Source organism: Helianthus annuus, chromosome 9, assembly GCF_002127325.2.
Source record: "Helianthus annuus cultivar XRQ/B chromosome 9, HanXRQr2.0-SUNRISE, whole genome shotgun sequence".
Taxonomy (NCBI): domain Eukaryota; kingdom Viridiplantae; phylum Streptophyta; class Magnoliopsida; order Asterales; family Asteraceae; genus Helianthus; species Helianthus annuus.
In genome coordinates, this window is record NC_035441.2 from 185,195,900 (window position 1) to 185,209,482 (window position 13,583).

Below are 13,583 nucleotides of genomic sequence, written 5' to 3' on the forward strand. Positions count from 1 at the left end.
TAGATGATGGATGCATAGTGTTATATAGTGTTATATTTTTCTGGTAGCATATCTATGATGGATGTATAGTGTTATATATTGTTATATAGTGTTATATGATAGATGTATAGTGTTACTAGCTTATATCCCGTGTGACACACGGGTTCAAAAAATAAAATTTAAAACATATGAATAAATATGATGTATGATTTTTTAAAGAATAGAAAAAAAAATAACCAAGTAATTTAAAATAATAATGTTTTGACGCTTGTCAGTTCAATTTTTAATTTTGTAAACACAAGTTTCAATTTAGGAAGTTGTTCAGGAAATATAAGTCGACATCTTCATTTTTTTAAATGTCCTATGAAATTTTTGTTTAGAGTATGAAATAATAGAAATTAATGTTAATCTAAAATAAAATAATAAAAATAAGTAAATAAATAACAAACTAAATAATTTGACATGAAAGATGTACAAAAAAAATATAAACATACTTTACAAATTTCTAAAAACTTCTTTGTATACAGCATTTGATGTTGTATTTGAAAGATTACCATCACTATCTAGAATAACAACTTTGAGGCCATCTCGTCTTGTAACTCTTGATAATGCAACGTACAATTGACCATGTGTAAAGACTGGTTTTTTCGAGAACAAACTATCAAAAATTGTTCTGGATTGTTATACATGGGTTGTTATACATGGGTTGCTTCCATAACCGCTTCATCAACAACAATCATCTCGATTGAGTAAAACTGTTCTGGATTGTTATACACGGTTGCTTCCATAACCGAAGTACACGAACCTTCACAGTGTAATCACAGCGAGCCAAATCCAAATCCTTCAAATAGGTGATGTTACTGTATCATGAAATATATGGTTAGAAGTATTACTTATAAAATATGATATGAATGACTAAATTATTAAATGCAAAGTTATTAGATATGTACCGGTGCTCCATGAGTTCAGTGTTGGACAGGTAAAATGCAAGAATGTATGTTTAAGTTGCTGAAATATGAGGGTAGTGGTAGTGGTTATAAATAGTTAGTGATAAAAGAAAACAAATCTATTTTAGGGTATCTGAAAGTATACAGAAAAAATCAGATTTCTTGGTTAGGTAGTTGGATAACTAAAATGTGAAACAATTTGAAATGTTTGATTTGTCTTTATACTTGACCTATATTATGTTTCAGATGTATGTTGATGGGTCTAAAAGCTGCTTTCTTGCAAAAGTAACCTTACACATAAAAGCTGCTAAGGTCAAATGTATGGACAAGGTCAAATGAAAATCTATACGAAAAAAGAAAAAGACAGGGTTTATTTTTTTGTTTTTAGAGCATTTTTTACTTTAAGAATGCTGAAAAGTTAAAAATGTGTACAATATTTTTTGGGAAGAGGTTTATTACCTTGTTGATGCAAAGTCTTTATTTTTTAAATAAGTATTTGAAATAACCATACATAATCTTATTTTTTTTAAGTAAGTATTTGAAATAAACATACATAATTCATGAATATCAGTTACAAAAAGGTTAAAGAAATGTTATTTTAAAGATATTAAACAATAATATGTAAGGTGAAAAAATAATATAGTTTAGTTATAATAAGTAGAAAAACTAATTAGCATGGTGAAAGTCTTGCCTTTGCCCGTCTGCCGGTATGCTAATATACAGACTTGCATACGCACCACTAAAATCATCCGCCCGAATGTAACCTCCCCCACCACTCACCTGCATCGTTTCCATGTGAAATTGAATTAAAAACACTATATTTTGTATTTTATATATATACATGCATATATGCCTATTAAACAATAATTCATGAGAAAATATACATACTTTTAAAAAAGCCATTTTAATGAAAAAGTAAATAGCATAGCTTGCCTGTCTAGAAGACCTTTGAGAAGGTCAAATGAAAATCTATACGAAAAGAAGAAAAAGACAGGGTTTATTTTTTTTTTACAGCATTTTTTCCTTTAGGAATGCTGAAAAGTTAAAAATGTGAACAGTATTTTTTGGGAAGAGGTTTGTTACCTTTTTGATGCTAAGTCTTATTTTTTAAATAAGTATTTGAAATTGTAACGCCCTGCGTTTTCAAACTTCCTACATTTAGAAACCTTACGTGAAATTCTAACTTTGGAAATCTTGTGTTCTTATAACCATTCTTTCATTGTAATCGTTGTAAAATACGGAACTTGCTTCGTAAATAAAACTTGTACATTACACTTTTTACCTAGTTAAATCATGTTTTATTTCATATTTCACCTTGTTACAAGTTAGGGGAAACATTGTTGCACATTATTACACAACTTAACTAACAAAATTACTCATTATAATGTTTTAAAAAAATAAAAAAATAAAGAAATATGGCAGCCCCAATTCAGCAAAATTCAGCCCATATAGTTGGGTTTTGTGGGCTAGTTTCAAGGTGTAACCCCTTCTAAACACTTCCAAAGCCCAACCCATTGAAACCCTAATCCTTCCCCCTATAAATACCACTTATAACCAGCCTCCCTACCACTTTTGCAACCCTAAAAACTCACAAAACATCCACCAAACCGTAGCTGAAAGCAAGGGTTCGAGTAGATTGACACCCCTTCACGAAAATGAGCATAACTCACTCAATTCTTATCCGATTCACTCGATTCTTTTTCCTACTTGCTTGTATAATCATGGGGTTCGATTCCTAGACTTCTCCTTGGAGAAATCAGACCTGGAAATGCCCCGAAATAGTCCATAAACTTTCTGTTTGTTTTTATGTTCATCAAAAACTTGTTTAAACCTATGCAACTTGTGTCCAACACATCTCATACCTATGTCCTAATGCTTACAACTTATCCCATGGTTGGTTAAGCTTAAAAACAAGGTTGAGACATTTAAAATCAGAGGATTAAACCTCATAAACTTGGTGTTTTGTTTAGGGTTTTTAACCCACAAGTCATGTCAAAATTTGTCTTTGATACATGAGTGATTATGGAACAACTTGGGTTGTCCAAACATACAATCCTCACATGATTTGATGATTTCTCTTAGTTAGTGTGTATATTTTTTATTCTTTATTGTATGTTCATGACCCTCCTTGGTTGTTTTTTTACATCAAGTGTAGTGGTGAACACATAGAGGTGCCTAAATGGAAGACTTGATCTTCCTACCTCCTACATGACTTCTATGACATTTAGAGGTACCAAAATGAAGATTTTAATCTTCTACCTCATGCTTGAACTATTGGACATATATTATATAACCTAAATATATTATTCGAATAATCGAATCTTTGATGATGAACTAGTGTTCATATGTCGGGGTACTAGATTACATCATCCTAGACTATGATAACTTGTCACGATTCTAATGGAACCTTGTTCCATGAAAACATCTAAACTCCTTCGAGTTTCCTAGTGTCAAGAACAAGCATCATATGTACTAAATGATTATTTTCCATGTTATTCTCATATCTTATTTTTATGTTGTTTTAAACACCGAATCTCGACTCTAAACATACTTGAACCTTAACCCTTATACATTCGGACTCTAAATCTCTACTCGTCAACAATTGGATAATCGGAAAACATATGCAAACTTTGTGAGTATACTCGTATTTCCCCCTTTTTACTTTTACCACTTTTGGGGTGTAACATGTTTACCTATTAACTTACACATGAACACTTTGTTAAACACATGAACGTTCCTATAACATGCTTGTATACGTGATGACTTGATACTTTAAACTTGGGTTATTCTTATGTGTTGAACTTATCATTAACTTCGTACGAGCCAAACCTTGACATATGTAGCGCTATAGGATTAACGACCCGCCCGTAAACTTGAGGTTATGTCTTGAGCATATTGCGTTTTCTTGGTTTGATATGTTAGACACATGCCATGTTTAAATGTTTATCTTGAATCACATGCTTGCTATGAGGAATTGTTCAAACTTATCTTTTGCTATGTACGTATCAAACTTGTATACTCGCCTTTGCTTTTGCATTGAACTTTATTTTAAACATGTTACAGGTTGATGAGGACGATGCTAAGAAAAGAAGTAGCGTTGATGCCTAGATACACATATAGACGTTAGGGTTTAATATGTTGTATCAAATTTTGTTATGTTATCATGTTGTTATGTTAAACTTGTTGTATTTGAATTTCTTGTAATGTTGACTATTTGAAGTTATGAAATGAAATGAAATTTGGAATTTCTAAATATTGTCACAAATAGCGTTATGATGTCTCTAGCAATCTTCACACTTCGTCTCATCCCGATGTTTCCGCCATTGGTTGGGGTGTGACAGATTGGTATCAGAGCCATAACTATAGGGAATTAGGAAAAGTAGGAATGCTTTAGCCTAGTCTATAGTTTTAGAACCTTATTCGTATGCTTTGCTTGGACTACTACATGATACTTTATTTGTTACTTATTTATGCTCTTTTAAACATATATGTTACTCATGTGTAATATTCGACATGTTATTCTTACGCATTAATGCTTGTTTTATTATGTGTTAACACTTGTTTCGTTGTTCGATTCTTTATGTGTTATTCTTGACATATTTCTCTATGTGTTAATACTTGTTTTATTTCATTATTTAAGTATCATCCTTGATATGCTTTCTTATGTGTTTATACTTGTTTGTGTATCTCCTTCGACATACACTTCCCTCATGCATTTTACTCGATTATTCTAAATCCGACAACACTCATATTGTACAAATGAGACGAATTCACCAAAATAGGCGTGAAACCCACAATTTGGTGAACGACTCTCAATCTACCTATTCTTTTTTTTTACACGAGATATCGCGATTAAGCTAGGAGTGAAATCCACATCTTAATGGTAAATCTCAAATTTCAAGTTCTAGTGGACCCTCGTCAACACGTCGAAATTAAATTTTGACCCGACGAGTACCAACCACACTTAGGATACGAAATCGTCAAGTTAGGGGTGAAACCCGCACCTTGTCGACTAGTTCCACTCCTTGGCATTTTTTTCATAAATCCCGCCAAGTCTCGAAATTTCGATTGATTTGGGACATGTAGTAACCGGAAGGGTAAATACCGTTAACCGACTTGTCGGCGAGAGTATTTTACCTATTAGGCCAAAACATGCTCCTCAAATTCAAAAGACTTTTCGACCACTTTGGTTAGTCAAAGTTCCGTTTTGGAACACTCCAAACTTTGGTCAAACATGTGTTTCTATTGTTCATTTTATACGATGCAATCTTTCAACCTCGAGTTTACCTTTGATTTCTCTTTTCACACGCACAACATATCGAACCTTTTCGATACACTTATATACGCATGATTTTCATATAATTTAAATTCATATTCCTTGTAACAACTAGTGGAGATGTATCATCGAGATTGGAGTGACTTCCTTACCTTGACGATTGACTCCACCCCTCTTCCCTTAAAACGACTTCACCAACGAGTTAGGGGTGATTCCCTTACTTAGGTGACCGTTACCCAAAACTTATCTTTCAAAATATTTTATTATGCAAACCCGATCATGTTTTATACCTAAATCATTTATCATTATTCAAAATACCTACTTATACCGATTTCAAAATACATTGTTTATCAAACGTACTTCTTATTCTACCATCCATTTTCACTCAAATCATATACACGAGATTCTTAATCATGTCTTTACCGTTTTACTACACGAATTTCCAAACCTTACGAAATGCTACCTATCAATTTAATCGGTCTAATCTCTTGCCCATGAACTTCACATCTGATTTATTAACTGAAACACGTTCACATTATATCATCATACTAGAGACTTCCACTCTTAATCGAAATCAAACTAACCTTTCTCAATTACTTATAAGACCTCATAGATGTTATATGACCGTTTACCAAATACTCTTTCCAACATCAATAAAGCCTTTGTTAAAATTATTTTTAAACAATCACTAAGTTCTTTTACTAAATTTCTTTTCTAAGGGTCGACGTTTTCACAAGAACTTTCAAAGTCCAAATTTTCATGTTTTGATGCAAATGAAACAAACCCGTTATTAAAAAAAAAAAAAAAGAAAAAAAAAAAAAAAACCTTCTCTACAACGCTTAACTAGTCATCCAAATTTCAAAACACGTGGGCTAGAAGACTTCATGGGGACCGACAATTTTCAACATACGTGAACTCCTTTTTTTTACAAAAGTAGCATTTCAATCATTACAAAATACGTTAAGCATGACCAATGAGTACTTTATGTTCCTTTACATATACAAACTATATTCTACCTTTCAAACCAAGCTCAATCTAATTTCGATTCGACAAACTCAACGTTTTGTTTAAACAACTATACATGCACATCATCATACACATTTTAGACGATATCTCGCGATAACATCATTTATATCGTTCGTATCTACATACTTAACCTTTTTTTTTCTCCGCAATGTCTCAACGTACACCATATACGCAATATTTATTTTTCATACCTACACCTATGTTCATACGTTTTATGCTTGTACTCATACACATACTACTTATACGTTTTACGCTTCTACTTGTACACATACTACTTACACGTTTTATGTTTATGCTCATACATTCATGCGTATTCATACTTAAACTTATGCTCATACTTTCATCCTTACTCATGATTCGTACATTCGTACCTATACGCGAGCGTAATCCGAGGGATTCGCTTACGTGGGTCCCATACATGCTTAAACATAAACATGCTTACATACGACATTCTTCTACGTACACATTCTTATTTTCAAATTCATGTATACCTTGATTCATACATAACTAGTACAAGCTATGTGGATCATGCGACGATCAGTATAATCGCGGGTGCACACGGGATTATAGTGATAGGCGTATGAGAACCATAGAGTGTACTACTGTGTATGGTAAGACACGGAACGTAACATGACCCCGAGTAACGAAACGGACGTAATGTGGTTAAAACATGGTGGATACGCCGCTGGTACTTCCTATATATAAGTGTTTTCACCATGTTACCAAACTTTCGTAAAACGTGCCATGAGAAATTCAGTGTGTTGCAGACCTTTTGGACCTAATACAACTTCACGCAACTCACAAACGCATTATATCCGATTATTCATGACGAGACTTCATCCTTAACACACTACGTTCATCTATCCAACACTTATGCTATTCACATACTTGTACTCTTTAAGAGCCCTTCGTTCATTCTATACTCGTATTATTTTATACAAAACTCGTTCGCAATCCAGCTTGTTTAAACATTTGAGTCCTAACTTACCTCATTACCTATAAAATAGCCTCCCTATTCTTGATTCTTGTGTAACTATACTTAGTATCTCTCTATTGCTTTATTTAAAGTAACAAACCTTTTCGTTCCTCTCAATAAACAGGTTTTACGAAAGTATGATTTTTTTTATACTATCCTTAAAAACTTCCCCTTGCAAATCTACCTTGATGTTCTCCAAAATTTGGTACTTTTCAAAACTTTCAAACTTCCCAAGTTTCAATTCTTAATGATCACCTTTATGCCAAAAACTCTTTCAAGCCTTCCTCTTGAATAAATTTCGGGACGAAATTTCCTAAAGGAGGGGAGACTGTAACGCCCTGCGTTTTCAAACTTCCTACATTTAGAAACCTTACGTGAAATTCTAACTTTGGAAATCTTGTGTTCTTATAACCATTCTTTCATTGTAATCGTTGTAAAATACGGAACTTGCTTCGTAAATAAAACTTGTACATTACACTTTTTACCTAGTTAAATCATGTTTTATTTCATATTTCACCTTGTTACAAGTTAGGGGAAACATTGTTGCACATTATTACACAACTTAACTAACAAAATTACTCATTATAATGTTTTAAAAAAATAAAAAAATAAAGAAATATGGCAGCCCCAATTCAGCAAAATTCAGCCCATATAGTTGGGTTTTGTGGGCTAGTTTCAAGGTGTAACCCCTTCTAAACACTTCCAAAGCCCAACCCATTGAAACCCTAATCCTTCCCCCTATAAATACCACTTATAACCAGCCTCCCTACCACTTTTGCAACCCTAAAAACTCACAAAACATCCACCAAACCGTAGCTGAAAGCAAGGGTTCGAGTAGATTGACACCCCTTCACGAAAATGAGCATAACTCACTCAATTCTTATCCGATTCACTCGATTCTTTTTCCTACTTGCTTGTATAATCATGGGGTTCGATTCCTAGACTTCTCCTTGGAGAAATCAGACCTGGAAATGCCCCGAAATAGTCCATAAACTTTCTGTTTGTTTTTATGTTCATCAAAAACTTGTTTAAACCTATGCAACTTGTGTCCAACACATCTCATACCTATGTCCTAATGCTTACAACTTATCCCATGGTTGGTTAAGCTTAAAAACAAGGTTGAGACATTTAAAATCAGAGGATTAAACCTCATAAACTTGGTGTTTTGTTTAGGGTTTTTAACCCACAAGTCATGTCAAAATTTGTCTTTGATACATGAGTGATTATGGAACAACTTGGGTTGTCCAAACATACAATCCTCACATGATTTGATGATTTCTCTTAGTTAGTGTGTATATTTTTTATTCTTTATTGTATGTTCATGACCCTCCTTGGTTGTTTTTTTACATCAAGTGTAGTGGTGAACACATAGAGGTGCCTAAATGGAAGACTTGATCTTCCTACCTCCTACATGACTTCTATGACATTTAGAGGTACCAAAATGAAGATTTTAATCTTCTACCTCATGCTTGAACTATTGGACATATATTATATAACCTAAATATATTATTCGAATAATCGAATCTTTGATGATGAACTAGTGTTCATATGTCGGGGTACTAGATTACATCATCCTAGACTATGATAACTTGTCACGATTCTAATGGAACCTTGTTCCATGAAAACATCTAAACTCCTTCGAGTTTCCTAGTGTCAAGAACAAGCATCATATGTACTAAATGATTATTTTCCATGTTATTCTCATATCTTATTTTTATGTTGTTTTAAACACCGAATCTCGACTCTAAACATACTTGAACCTTAACCCTTATACATTCGGACTCTAAATCTCTACTCGTCAACAATTGGATAATCGGAAAACATATGCAAACTTTGTGAGTATACTCGTATTTCCCCCTTTTTACTTTTACCACTTTTGGGGTGTAACATGTTTACCTATTAACTTACACATGAACACTTTGTTAAACACATGAACGTTCCTATAACATGCTTGTATACGTGATGACTTGATACTTTAAACTTGGGTTATTCTTATGTGTTGAACTTATCATTAACTTCGTACGAGCCAAACCTTGACATATGTAGCGCTATAGGATTAACGACCCGCCCGTAAACTTGAGGTTATGTCTTGAGCATATTGCGTTTTCTTGGTTTGATATGTTAGACACATGCCATGTTTAAATGTTTATCTTGAATCACATGCTTGCTATGAGGAATTGTTCAAACTTATCTTTTGCTATGTACGTATCAAACTTGTATACTCGCCTTTGCTTTTGCATTGAACTTTATTTTAAACATGTTACAGGTTGATGAGGACGATGCTAAGAAAAGAAGTAGCGTTGATGCCTAGATACACATATAGACGTTAGGGTTTAATATGTTGTATCAAATTTTGTTATGTTATCATGTTGTTATGTTAAACTTGTTGTATTTGAATTTCTTGTAATGTTGACTATTTGAAGTTATGAAATGAAATGAAATTTGGAATTTCTAAATATTGTCACAAATAGCGTTATGATGTCTCTAGCAATCTTCACACTTCGTCTCATCCCGATGTTTCCGCCATTGGTTGGGGTGTGACAGAAATAACCATACATAATTGAAATAACCATACATAATCTTATTTTTTTTAAGTAAGTATTTGAAATAAACATACATAATTCAAGAATATCTCTACATGTGATTTTAAGAGATTAAAATACCTGAATTTGAATTCCGAATGATCCGACTCCACCAACAGCATAAACAACTGTAACAGCTAGTCAACCAACCTTGGCTTTTAAATATATAATCAAGGTCTAACTTCATCGAATTTAAGAGGCGTGTATATGTAGAAAGATCACTGGACACCTCAGCAACTTATTGCTTTGAATAGTTATAGTAATAATAATAATAATAATAATAATAATAATAATAATAACAATTATTATTATTGTAACAAAATTGATTTTTTTCTTTTATTTTTTTAATATAAAATAAGATTTGGACTAATAAAGTAAAAGTGACTTAAATATATAGAAATGATATTAACACTACTAATCATTTTATAATCAACATATAAAAAGAAAACCAAATTGCAATCAATATACTGGTATAAGGTTTTCCAAAGAAATTACCAACCTGTACCCTCCTTGCGGTTGGAACAAGTGTTGCAAATGCACAAACAACTGATCCTCAACATCAGCTCCTGTTAATTGAAAAAAAAATGTACCCTTTTCAACATCCGTTATCCAACCTATATATATAAAAGTGCTTCAAGCAATTGAATATACACGAAAAAGAGAAGGAAAAAAATACTGAGTCAGTTTTTATTTCTTCAAGTGACACAACTGGCGCGTGCCGTCCGATATTGCTTTCTATATTTCCGGACATATTCCATTTTTTTTAAGATTGCCAACCTGTCACAGATCAGCTACACCATATAAATTTAAAGTCACACAACTTACGGCAATTAGGGGTGAGCATATAACCGAATTAACCGAACCGTAACCAAAATAACCGAAAAAACCGATAACCGAAATAACCGAAGGGTTGGTTATTTATATTTTTAATAACCGATTTTTGCGGTTCGGTTATGGTTATTCTTATTTTCATAACCGCAAATACCGAACCGAACCGAATATTTTAAACATAGCCAAATCCGTAGCACCATAAGTCTTTAAGTTTGTATTCAAATGCTTAACCATTGCCTAATCTATATGTATCTTTGGTGAAGTATTTGAATGTTTTAACTTTTAACCATGACCCAACCTTATTGGCCCATTATAGTTTACACAAATAATAACCGACCTATAACCGAACCGAAACCGCATTAACCGCAATAACCGATTAACCGAAACCGCATTAACCGAAACCGAACGGTTATGATTTTTTGATAACCGCAGTGTGCGGTTATGGTTTTGGTTATAGGTAAAAACCGAACCGAACCGCACCATGCTCACCCCTAACGGCAATTGAATTATTTTAATTAGTATTGTAAAAAAGGTTCTTTACCTGAGTGGTCAAAATAATTAATCCACTTCAATTTGTTTCTCCTCCATACATTTGACTTTTCCTCCTGATTGTACAGTCAATGGCTGAAAAGGTAATATCATGTATAAGTACAGTTAATGAAAATAATATATGAGAAGTTTCTAATGAACAAATGAACAATTGGTTAGGTTTAGTTGGTATCCTTCTCAAATGCATTATAAAATAGTATATAGATAGATATAGTAATTAAACAATAATTCATGAGAAAATATACATATTTTAAAAAAAGCCATTTTAATGAAATAGTAAATACCTGGTGGCTAGAACTCTATCCCCAACAGTGAACATCTTGGTCTCATCAGCAGGTCCTCCATGTATTATTCCACCATCTCTACCCTTAGCAAAATTCAAAGGCTGTTGTTAGTTAGTAGATTAGTAAAGTTATAAATCCATACATAATTTCCACACACATGAGAAGCTTTGTAAGACTACCATTTGAGTTTAGGATCAGTGAACACAGGACCTTTCTTCATGCATCCAAGATAAGTCTGTGAGTGAGTACGTTCTTTAGCTAGGAGCAGCGAGAGCCGATCTAGGATCAATTGGAACAACATGTGTACGGTTGCAATAAGAAATCAAGGATATTTAATCAAAGAACAATCAGCTTTGTAAAAAACAATCACCTGGTCTTAGATATATGTCATCATCAGCTTTAACATAAAACTCAGAATCGTAGAGTGCATACGCAGCTTTGAAAAATGCCAACCTAAAACAGACACACAAAGTGGGCACCAGTTACTGATATCCTTTGTTCATTGACACTAACGTTTTGTATGGAAGCTTACTATACTCCTCAACAATATCCAACATCAAGAAGTCGTCATATTCCTCAACCTCCTTACTAAGTTCCGCCATCTTTGATGCATCGCTAGTTTTGCCAATAATAAACTAAAAGGTAAGCCAGTGGCGTCTTCCAATCTGCACAAGACGAACTCATAATTAAGGCTACAAAGTCTGTTACAAGTATACTCAATCTAGCAAGCTCGATTAAGGATCCAAAACACTTTAAAGTATTAATCAAATAACGTACGATTACAATATTTAAAACTATAGCTTACATTAACATATTCATAGGCTTATAATTAAGCTATCGAAGTTCAAATTTAAGTTCTCATAAAAAAGAAATTGACATGATATGCATTTCAAGCTCATAAGTTCACTCATGTGTTCAACACAAGCACGAATTGCTAGCTAGAAGCTTCACTAATTCACATCACTTGCTAGAAATCAGTTATTTGACAATCACTCATGATCTGCAGAGTCCATTACAAGAATACTCAATAAAGCAAGCTCGATTCTAGGTCCGAAAAGCTTTAAAGTATCAATCAGATTATGGTAAAAGCTTTAAAAAAATGATCCCAACACCATACAACCTTAACTCACAAAAATTCACAAAACACCTCACCAAACACCACATCAATCCAGCAAAAGGTCCCAAACTCTAACCTAACCATAATCAAAACATAAACAAAAACTCAAAAGTCAAACAATTACCGTTAACATACACATCAATCACATACAAATTGCAAAGATAGGAGTAAATCGGTTACCGATAACAACAAAGAAGAACTTAATTGACCTGCAGATCGAAACCCTAACAATTTCTAATCATTCCTAATCATGACAATAACCCCTAAAAAATCATTAAACTAAACACCAACGTCGTAATAGAAAACAAATCGAGTTAATAAAAGATAAACACATCGAATTAATAAAAGAAACAGAGAATGTTTACCCGATCAGAGGAGTCATTAAGAGAAGATGACGGTTCTTTGTCTATTTTTAACACCGAAACTCTCATCATCGTTCTTTACTTTCAATTTTGTGTGTGCTGATTCAGGATCTGTTTTGGATTTAAAACCCTACTGAATGGGATTAGAGAAACCCTACCGAATAGGACTATGCAGGGGCGGATCTTAGGTGGGTAATATTAGAGAGAGATAAAGAAGAACAATGAAATATTTTGAAGGAAGTGAGAAGTTCGGCTTGAGTTGCAGAGACAAGGAAGAGTAGAAACGGCGGAATATTTTGGGGAAAGGATTAGGGTTTGCAAGAATACATGGAGAAAAAAAAACCCGGTTCAGAAGAATAAGGAGACGTGGATAGTCTTATTGACGAACACAATAGCAAATGGAAGGAGAAGAGGACATGTGTCCCAGATGAATGTGAAGAGGACATGTGTCCAAACCTTGTTCTTTTATTATAGATAGAGATATGATGGATGTATAGTGTTATACGTTTCTTGCAGCAGTTACATATTTTTGTATTTTTAGAATTGAGGATCAATATAATTTAGCAATTAAATTTGAATAGCTAGTTTTTAGGAGATTAATGGGGGTTTTGGTTGTGTATGATACGGTTACCATATTTGAAACATTGGAAAAGA

General features: G+C 33.3%; 2 long non-coding RNA genes across 5 annotated transcripts; both read right to left on the reverse strand.

The window, feature by feature from the left end:
* Positions 1-456: 456 nt before the first annotated feature.
* LOC110875110 lies at positions 457-9,945 on the reverse strand. Its single transcript, XR_002556518.2, has 3 exons — positions 9,868-9,945; positions 930-987; positions 457-839 (listed from the first exon to the last, which is right to left on the reverse strand). It is a non-coding gene; the product is annotated as an uncharacterized LOC110875110 (long non-coding RNA).
* A 325-nt stretch (positions 9,946-10,270) lies between these two features.
* On the reverse strand, positions 10,271-13,352 carry LOC110876948. Of its 4 annotated transcripts, XR_004868230.1 has the most exons (8): positions 12,933-13,352; positions 11,964-12,115; positions 11,821-11,903; positions 11,630-11,729; positions 11,451-11,533; positions 11,159-11,241; positions 10,463-10,563; positions 10,272-10,352 (listed from the first exon to the last, which is right to left on the reverse strand). It is a non-coding gene; the product is annotated as an uncharacterized LOC110876948 (long non-coding RNA). The 4 variants fall into 4 exon arrangements; XR_004868232.1 differs by having other exon boundaries at positions 10,271-10,563; positions 11,451-11,551; positions 12,933-13,349; XR_004868231.1 differs by having other exon boundaries at positions 10,272-10,563; positions 11,451-11,528; positions 12,933-13,347.
* Positions 13,353-13,583: the final 231 nt, after the last annotated feature.